This window comes from Lipotes vexillifer, unplaced genomic scaffold, assembly GCF_000442215.2.
Source record: "Lipotes vexillifer unplaced genomic scaffold, Lipotes_vexillifer_v1.1 scaffold671, whole genome shotgun sequence".
NCBI lineage: Eukaryota > Metazoa > Chordata > Mammalia > Artiodactyla > Lipotidae > Lipotes > Lipotes vexillifer.
The window spans coordinates 1,509,781-1,520,002 of NW_006782851.1; the positions used below are offsets into that span (position 1 = coordinate 1,509,781).

The 10,222-nt window shown below is 45.7% G+C and overlaps 1 protein-coding gene across 1 annotated transcript in view; it reads left to right on the plus strand.

The window, feature by feature from the left end:
• Positions 1-10,222, plus strand: part of TMEM132C (transmembrane protein 132C) — a 369,817-nt gene that overhangs the window by 324,984 nt on the left and 34,611 nt on the right. The gene's annotated exons all lie outside the window — the stretch shown is intronic.

Here is a 10,222-nt window from a genome sequence, read left to right on the forward strand (position 1 = left end):
ATATATATATATATATATATATATATATATATATATATATATATACATCTGATATTTGAGCATATCTTCATATATATATATTCATATATGTATGAATCCAAAGACCTCTTTCACCCAGGAGACAGTGTTCTTTCTTTCTGCTCCAGAAGGATGGGTGGAGGGGGAGCCCCATTCTTCTAACCGGTTTCGGCCAAGACACGCTTTCTATCCTTGTGAAGCTTCTGCTCTTTGGGGAATTGGGGAAATCTCCCCCTGCTTTGCTTGCCATCCTGCTCCAAAGATCCACACTCAGAACTGGTTTCCATGTTTGAGTGAGAGGTAAAGACAGTAAAACTGCAGAGGGGAAACCCAAACGTACATGAGTGTCTCAAAATATGATCCTGCTAAACGGATCTCGCCACGGTTTGGAAGACAAGAATTGGAGGGAAGCTCTTTATTTCAGGGAAGAGGCGGATGGGTCAGTCCTAGACCCCAAATTCACGGAGTGATTGGTGACCACCCGCCTCTCTTTGCTCCACAACGCGAGGTTCAGCTCTGAAGCCCGCAGCAAAGCCCATCACCGCAGCCCCCGGGGGTCCTGCCTGGATGCTGGATGCTGCCTCCAGATGGAATTGAAAGTTTAATTAAACGACTCCTCCATCAACTTCCAAGCGATGCTAAATTAGTTCCCAGATCAGTTACAGTTGAACGCTCACCCTCTTACAGCCGAGAGGCTGCGGTGCTCAAGAGTGATTTGGTGAAACAGGACGTGGAAATTCCGTCACGTTCTCAGACTCCGTTTCCCAGGGTTGAGGACGGTGGGGCTGGTGTTTATGGAACGGCCACCTCTGTGGCAGGCACGAAGCTAGGGGGCTTGCCTAGGTCCTCTCATCTAATCTCCAGAGCCACCCTGGAGGAAAGTGAGACTGTCCCATTTCACAGATGAGGAAAACAAAGCACAGAGAAGGCAAGGCCTGGAGCCCCATGCAGCAAGCGTGAGGCAGCAAGATGGGCAGAGTCTGATGTTGCCTCACTGAAGCAGCCTCAGCCCTCTGAATGCCAGCAGCGGGGCTCCCTTTTCTTGGTTTTCAAAAAAACCGGACCTCTGATCTTCCCAGAGCCTGCCACGTGAGCCGGGGACCCTCCAGCTGCCCCAGATGTGCTTCCTCCAACTCTGCTGTGTGTTTTCCCAACCTACTGCACTTCAGCCTAGATGAAGGAAGAAATGCTTGTTGGTTTTTCATGCATATACTTTTTAAAAACTTTTCTTATTGTACTGTACAGTGCTGTGTAAGTTACAGGTCTACAATATAGTGGTTCACAATTTTTAAAGGTTATACTCCATATATAGTTATTATAAAATATTGGCCGTATTCCCCATGTTGTACAATATATCCTTGTAGCTTATTTTATACCTAATAGTTTGTACCTCTTACTCCCCGATTCCCTTCCCCATCCCTCTCCCCACTGGTAACCACTTATTTCTTCTCTAGCTCTGTGTCTACTCATACACTTTTCCTCCTGAAGCAGTCATCTGTAATGTTATCCACCCCGCTTAAGTCTGGAAAGGCTGATTGTAGGGGCTTCCTATGTTTCAAGTATTCATACTCACCCTCCTTGAGCTAAAAGTGTGTGCAAGGAACCCAGCGCTGCCGTAACGTGAATATAATCATGACCGCAAATTAGGAAACACTTACAAAATCAGCCCCAATTCAAATACCCCTTCCTATTTAACACAAGACCCAGTGCTCTAGGGCAATGCTTCTTGTGGGTCCAAAGCCCCCGGGTCTCCGCGTGATGCAAATTATCTCAAGACGGAAATCTATCCAGGTTGAGCAAAGGATGCGGGCTTCCGTGCGGGCTGTGGTGCTGATGTGGAACTGTAGCTGGAGACACAGTGAATCAGAGGAGATAACAACTGAAGAAAAGCAAAGCTGTAAGGGTAGGCTCAGCTCTACAAAACAGAATGACAACACCAAAGGGTTAGGAGACGCCCTTGGTTGGGGGGGGGGGATGCCGAGAGCACCATCATTTTGGGAAAATGATCCTTTTGTTCAGGGTTTGGCAGAATTTTTCTGTAAAGGGCTTGATATTACACATTTTAGGTTTTTTGGAGACACATACAGTCTCTGGCATTTTCTCTTTCTTTGTTTTCTTTTTTTTTAAGAGCCTTGATGATGTAAAAAGCATTCTCAGCTCACAAGTCCATATAAACACAGACCACAGGCAGGATTTGGCCCCTGGATCTTGTTGTAAAAGTCTGACGTGCCAAAAAGGTATCTGTAAGGCTCTCATAGAAACCTCTCCGTCTGTAATCCGCTCCACACCCGTATGTGCTAACGTTTCTGTTCTTCTAGGCAATGTGTGTTCCCATGCTTGCTACATACTGCCTTATCTTCATTTTCTATGCCTCTCCCTCCAATACAGAAAAGAGAGGTTCAGGAGAAGTGTTGGCTCTTCCCCATCTGCTATTGCCTCATCCAGACATTTCACATTTATGCTTAATAGCTGCCCTCTCATTCAACAAGGACTTTGTTCCACGCCCTGACAGGCCATTCATAAACATTATCTGATTTAATCTTCGCAACAACCCAGATGATTCCCCAAGTTCACAGCCGAGGAGACTGATGCTGGGAGAATTTAAAACCCAACAAGGAAAGAGCAGAGGCAGAACCGAGGCAGTTCTGTCCCGTGCCCTAGCTCTTCAGCACAGAGCAGGAGAAGAGATCACGTGTTCCAGCCCTGGAGGTCCACGTTCAAACCTGGCCAGGCCACCTCCAGGCTGTGTACCCTGGACACATCACTTAACCAGCTCTGAGCCTCAGTTTCCCATCCATAGCCCTGGCATAAAAAGACCACCTGCTTCATGGGTTGGTGGTAGAGATGAAAGCATTTAGCAACACCTAGCGTGTAGGAAGCACTCCCCAAATGTGACCTGGTTTTTTATTTATTATTATTATGAACTGCCTCTAAATGACTCCCAAGTACATGTGCATTGAAAGAGATTGGTTTTTTTTCTTTTTTTTAAATTGAGGTATAGTTGACTTACAATGCTTTGTTAGTTTCAGGTGTACAGCAGAGTGATTCAGTCATGTATATGGATATGTTCTTTTTCATATTCTTTTCCCTGATGGTTTATCACAGGCTATTGAATATAGTTCCCTGTGCTATACAGCAGGACCTTGTTGTTTATCCATCCTATATACAAGAGTTTGCATCCACTAATCCCAAACTCCCAATCCTTCCCTCCCCTACCCACCCCTTGGCAACCACAAATCTGTTCTCTATGTCTGTGAGTCTGTTTCTGTTTCATAGACATGTTCATTTGTGCCACATTTTAGATTCCACATATAAGTGATATCATATGGTATTTGTCTTTCTCTGGCTGGCTGGCTTCACTTAGTATGATCATCTCTAGGTCCATCCATGTTGCTACAAATGGCATTATCTCATTCTTTTTTTATGGCTGAGGAATTTTCCATTGTATATATGTACCACATCTTCTTTATCCGTTCATCTGTCGATGGACATTTATGTTGTTTCCACGTCTTGGCTATTGTGAATAGGGCTGCTAGGAACATTGGGGTGCATGGATCTTTTCGAAGTAGAGTTTTGTCTGGATATACGCCCAGGAGTGGGATTGCTGGATCCTATGGTAGCTCTATTTTTAATTTTTTGAGGAACCTCTGTACTGTTCTCCATCGTGGCTGCACCAACTTACGTTCCCCCCAACAGTGTAGGAGGGTTCTCCTTAAGAGAGGCTGTTTTCTACCATCTGGAACATCTTAGATTAAACCTGCCTCATCCTCAGACCCTCGTGAGATTTGAACCCACAGCATTGGTGTGGAAGGCGAGTTGTCCGGTCTTTGAGCTGCAGACGTGTTTTCTCTTGGTCCCATTTCCCAGATGAGTGAACTGAGGGTGGGTGGATGGATTCGCTCATCTGAGGCCACACGACCAGCCAAGAGGCAGAGCCAGGTCTGAGCCCCGCCGTGGCCTCTCCATGGCACCAGCACATCTCCCACACACTTTCCCTTCTCTTTTTTAATTGAGATGTAATTCACATGCTATAAAATGCACCAGTTTTTGACAAAACTGTAGGGTATTGTTTATTTTCTAAATTTCATATTCTAAAAAATTTTTTGTTGAGGTGTAGTTGATGTACAGTATTGTATGTGTCAGGTGTACAACATAGTGGTTCACAATTTTTAAAGGTTATACTCCATTTATAGTTATTATAAAATATTGGCTATATTCCCCGTGTTGTACAATACATCCTTGAAGCTTATTTATTTCGTACACAGTAGTTTGTACCTCTTAAGCCCCATCCCTGTGTTTCCCCTCCCTCTTCCCTCTCCCCATTGGTAGCCACTTTGTTCTCTGTATCTGTGACTCTGCTTCTGTTTCGTTATATTCATTCGTTTCATTTTTTGGAATCCACATGTAAGTGATAACACACAGTACTGTCTCTGTCTGACTTACTTCACTTAGCCTAATACCCTCTAGGTCCATCCATGTTGCTGCAAATGGCAAAATTTCATTCTTTTTTATGGCTGAGTAGTATTCTATTGTATATATATATAATATATATATATATATATATACCACATCTTCTTTATCCATTCATCTGTGGATGGACACTTAGGTTGTTTCCGTATCTTGGCAGTTGTAAAAAAAGGCTGCTATGAACATTGGGGTGCATGGATCTTTTCTAACTAATATTCTCTCTTTTTTGGAATAAATACCCGAGTGGAATAAAAAGCACCATTTAAAATCCTTAACTGAGTGGTTCTTAGTATATTTACAAGGTTGTGCAACCATCACTTCTGTCTAATTCCAGAACATTTCCATCACCCTAAAAATAAAACTCAGAGGGCTTCCCTGGTGGCGCAGTGGTTGAGAGTCCGCCTGCCGATGCAGGGGACGCGGGTTCGTGCCCCGGTCCGGGAAGATCCCACGTGCCGCGGAGCGGCTGGGCCCGTGAGCCGTGGCCGCTGAGCCTGCGCGTCCGGAGCGTGTGCTCCGCAACGGGAGAGGCCACAGCAGTGAGAGGCCCGCGGACCGCAAAACATAAAACCCAGACCCTTTAAGCAGTCACTCTGCATTCCGTTCCCCCAGCCCCTGGCAACCACCAGTCTGCTTTCCACCTCTATGGATTTGCCTATTCTGGACATTTTATATAAATGGAGTCATAAAATATGTGCCATTTTGTGTCTGGCATCTTTCACTCAGCATCGTGTTTCGAGGTTCATCCACATGGTCGCACTTCATTCCTTTTTTGTCACTGAGTGATAGTCCGCTATATGGACGCCACACATTTCCACTCTTCTCAATTCTCTTGGTGAGAAGCCTCTGGGGAATTTGTAATGGGTATTTCACACCCACTCCTGGGATAAGTGCCTTCTCCCCTGGCCAGTTGGTTTATCTTTTTAATCAAGTCACACCCCCTCAGCCTTAAAAATTAAAAACCCAATTTGGAAAAAAAAAATACAGAAAATGGCCAAACCAGTTTACATGTATGAGGGCAAATCAAACAAAGAGTGTTTTCTCTGAAGCCTTGGGCTTTGTTCAAGCTTGAAATGACAATGATGCAAAAGTACCTTACTTGATGGATTCTTTTCAGAAACACAGAGCAGTTCTCTGGTTCCTGATGGAAGGAGGTGGAGGGAGAGAGAAAAACAGTGACAGCAGAGAACAAACATTTAATAACAGGAAAAGTGTCCAAGTAACGGTTGTGCCTTAGTTGTGTTCTGTGAGGCTCTGAAAGGGTATTGGTGGGTGGGGTCTGATGTCAGCTGGGGGCAACAGGAGATGTCCACCCGTCTGCTTTCAGAAGAGGACTCCATTCCGTGATGCTGAGCATCTCATAGCTCAGGGGGGTCTGGAGGGAGGGCAGCCTGCAGCCTGGGCTCCAGAGCCACGCTACATGGATGATAAAGGCAGGCGGCACCTGCTCCCGGGCCGCCCTGCCCAAAATCAGGTCTTCCAGGTCCGGCTGGGGGTTCAGAAAGCACACAACTGTACGCATTTAAATAGCGTGCCAGGCACATCACTATGAATTGGCCTTGACCGTAAAAGGATTTGGGAGCAGCAGCAAGCCCCATATAACTCTGTAATCTGCAGTGTCACTATCACACACAGATACACACACACGCACACACAAACACACACACATTTTTAACTCTCTAGGAAAGCTTCCCTCCTTCCCAGCACAGCATCTCTCCAAGTCCTTGGGAGGGGACAGAGGACCTTTACAGTCAGACCTGGCCCATGTGCCCAATCCATGCCTGGGTGCCTCACTGCCCCCTCTGCTTCTATACAACGTGTGCTGTTGTTTTCTGTAATCCCATAGCTATGCGCGCAACTGGGGGAAACCAGAAAGGTACAATCCAACCGGAAAATCGCTCCCTCATGGGGATCCAAGGGTGGTACAGGGGTTCTTCATTTCTCTTTGTGGTTGTGATTTACACTCCCCTGAGGGTTAGTGACGTTGAGCAACTTTTCCTGTATCTGTTGGCCATTTGGATATCTTCTTTGGAGAAATGTCTATTCAGATCCTTTGCCCATTTTTTTAATTGGGCTGTTTGGGGGTTTTGTTTGTTTGTTTTTTGCTTTGAGTTGTACGAGGGAAGAACACAGATTTGAGCCATGGAGAATGTAGCTGGGGGTCTACTATGTAGAAACAGCTTATTGACTGATGAAGCCAAACAGAGGAAAAGAGAGTCAAGAGATGGGGAGACATAGAAATTAATTGCATGAAACTAGAGGTGATCATACTAAGGGAAGAAAGTCAGAAAGAGAAAGACAAATACCATATGATATCGCCTATATGTGGAATCTAAAATATGGCACAAACGAACCTATCTACTAAACAGAAACAGACTCACAGACATAGAGAACAGACTTGTGGTTGCCCAGGGGCAGGGGAGGGGACGGGGGGAGGGAAGGACTGGGAAACTAGTATACATAGGATGGATAAACAACAAGGTCCTACTGTACAGCACAGGGAACTATATTCAATAGCCTGTGATAAACCATCATGGAAAAGAATATGAAAAAGAATGTCTGTATATGTATAACTGAGTCACTTTGCTGTACAGCAGAGATGGGCACGATATTGTAAGTCAACTATGCTTCAATTAAAAAAGAAAGAAATTAATTGCAACATGTTTTGAGAACCTGGTCCTAGCAATACCTGAGCTGGAATCTTCCCTCAGATATTTGAGTTGTACAAGGCAATAGGTCCCCTTTTTTGCTTAGATTGAGTTGAGTTGGATTTTTGCCACTAGTTAATGAAAAGGTCCTGACAAACCCAGTATAGTGGTTGCCCGCTTGCTTGTTTCCCCCCACCCCCGGCCGTCCCATCCGTCTGCGTGAGCATGGGCTTGTCACTCTGGTTCACTACGTTATAACCCAGTGACAAGAACATGCTGGGTGCACAATAAGGGTTCATCAAATGGCTGTTGGATCTTCGTGGTTATCTAGGATTTGACAGCTGGAAAGACAGAGGAGATGCGGTCCAACCCCCTAATTTGTAAAATGATAAGAGATGCGAGGAGGGTTCTACAGAAAGTTAACGGCAAAAGCATAGACTAGAGGGCTTCCCTGGTGGCGCAGTGGTTGAGAGTCCGCCTGCCGATGCAGGGGACACGGGTTCGGGCCCCGGTCCGGGAAGATCCCACGTGCCGCGGAGCGGCTGGGCCCGTGAGCCATGGCTGCTGAGCCTGCGCGTCCGGAGCCTGTGCTCCGCAGCGGGAGAGGCCACAGCAGTGAGAGGCCCACGTAACGCAAAAAAAAAAAAGCATAGACTAGAATCTGGGATTCCAGACTCCTTGTGCCCACCAAGTAACAGACACTCACCAAAACCATTGATCGGGAAAGACATTTTTTTCTTTTTTTTACTCATTTAAAAAAATTTTTTATTTTATATTGGAGTACTGTTGATTAACAAGGTTGTATTAGTTCCAGATGTACAGCAAAGTGATTCAGTTATACAAGTATCTATTCTTTTTCAAATTCTTTTCCCATTTAGGTTATTAAGGAATATTGAGCAGAGTTCCCTGTGCTATACAGTAGGTCCTTGTTGGTTATATCTATTTTACGTAGAGTAGTGTGTGAGTGTCAATCCCAAACTCCCAATCTGTCCCTTCCCCCCGGTAACCCTAAGTTCGTTCTCTAAGTCTGTGAGTCTGTTTCTGTTTTGTAAATAAGTTCATCTGTATACTGTTTTTAGATTGAAAAGGAAGGAATTTTTAAATACAGGGAACTTCGTCCTTGTGGCTTAGCCAGGTTATCCTGAAGATCGATGCTTTCTTCACCCATTTGGCATTTCTATGACTGTAAATTTCTGCTTCTGCAATTGATCTTGGTCAGTGAAAAATATCTAATGATTCACCAGTCTTAATCTTGATGTAATTCAGTTTAAGAAAAAGAAGTGTTAGGTAAAAGAGGGTGTGTGTGTGTGCGTGCGAGTGTGTGTGTGTGTGTGTGAGAGAGAGAGAGAGAGAGATAAACTGCAGTGACCATTAGAAAGCTAATCACAATTAGTACACGAGGGTGTTTGCTGCTTTAATGAAGCCATTAGCCAAAGACCATTCTCAGAAAGAAAATGTTAAGACTGAACTACGAGCACATTACCTGTAACGAACCTGAAAATAGACTTGGGGGATTTCTGCAGTATTCTTAGCATATGTAATAGCCAACGTGGACACTGCCCAGGTGGCAGCTCCAGCTCCAGGAAGCCTGTGGACCCAAGAGAAGACATGGCAGAGGGTTTATTGAACAGCATGCTGGCTGATGGGAGGCTTGCACTCTCCTTAGAACGGATGACTCTTTCAGCTATGCTCTTGGTTAACGCAAAAGGTGGTTTCTGTGCCAGTTGCCTCCTTGGAGGAAGAACTGAGAAAATCTCTTTCCTTGCACCTCTGGCTTCAAAGTTAAGCAGCAGTTCTGGAGAGGGACTTGGGGAGAAGTTGACCCAAAGGTTAAAGGTGCCAGTAGATGTCCCAAAGCCACAGATGCTTTTTCATCTTCATCTGACCATAAAGAAAAGGATTACGGAAGTGCAAGCAGGGAGTGCCTACAAGTTCAAAAGAGAAGGCGTTTTCTTCATCACTTTGCAAATCATAACACACGTGAGAGGTGTGATGCTCATCATTTCGCACGAAGTCAGTGTGAACAGGATAAACCCAAGTCATCAGAGGACGGGATGGGCCACAGTGGGTCAACAGAGGAAGACAGTTTGGTTGGCTACACAAAACGATGCAGCCCATCGCCGAGGTGCGGTAGTGATCACAGGCATTTGGGGGTAAAAATTACCTAACTGTTTGATTGCTTTTGTAATGAGTATCTATCTGTTGTTGCTCTTGTTTGCCTGATGGGAAAATCTATACATTCTATCGTCTTCTGATACAACAGTTCTGATTTTTTTTTTTTTTTTTTTGGGGGGTTCGGGGGCCTCTCACTGTTGTGGCCTCTCCCGTCGCGGAGCACAGGCTCCGGACGCGCAGGCTCAGCGGCCATGGCTCACGGGCCCAGCCGCTCCGCGGCATGTGGGATCCTCCCCGACCGGGGCCCGAACCCGCGTCCCCTGCATCGGCAGGCGGACTCTCAACCACTGCGCCACCAGGGAAGCCCTGATTTTTTTTTAAGACTGCCCTTTTCCAGTTGGAATCGGTCTTGGTAGGCATGTCAGTCAAAGTGGCCCCATCCTTCCCTGGATAAGGGATGGGCACCATGATGAGACCAATCAGACTGTCCCTCCAGAAAATTTAAATCATAAGCAGAGTCACTCGGGGATAGAAACGGTTGAAGGGATTCACTCCACTTCACTCTAGAGAGACTTGCCCATCCTGTCCTCTTTCCAACATCCTGGAAGTCGTTCTTGGTCCTGCCTTTCCAAAGCCTTCTCCACCTTTTCCTCTGACCCCGGGAGCAGCCCAGGATCTATCCACTAAGAACCTGAATTCATTTCCTGTTACAACAGATGCTCTAACAAATGAACGCAAATTTAGTCCATTACAGTTCTGGAAGTTGGAAGTCAGAAATGAGTCTTCTGGGGCTAAAATTAATGTGTCTTCCTCCTGGAGCCTTTAAGGAGAAATCTCTTCTTTTCCCAGCTTCTAGAAGCTGCCCACGTCTCCCAGGTCACGGCCACATCACTCTGCTTCCAGCACCTCATCTTCTCTTCATTTGAGTACCTCTTCAAAGAACTCTTATGGTTACGTTGGGTCCCCCCCCCCCC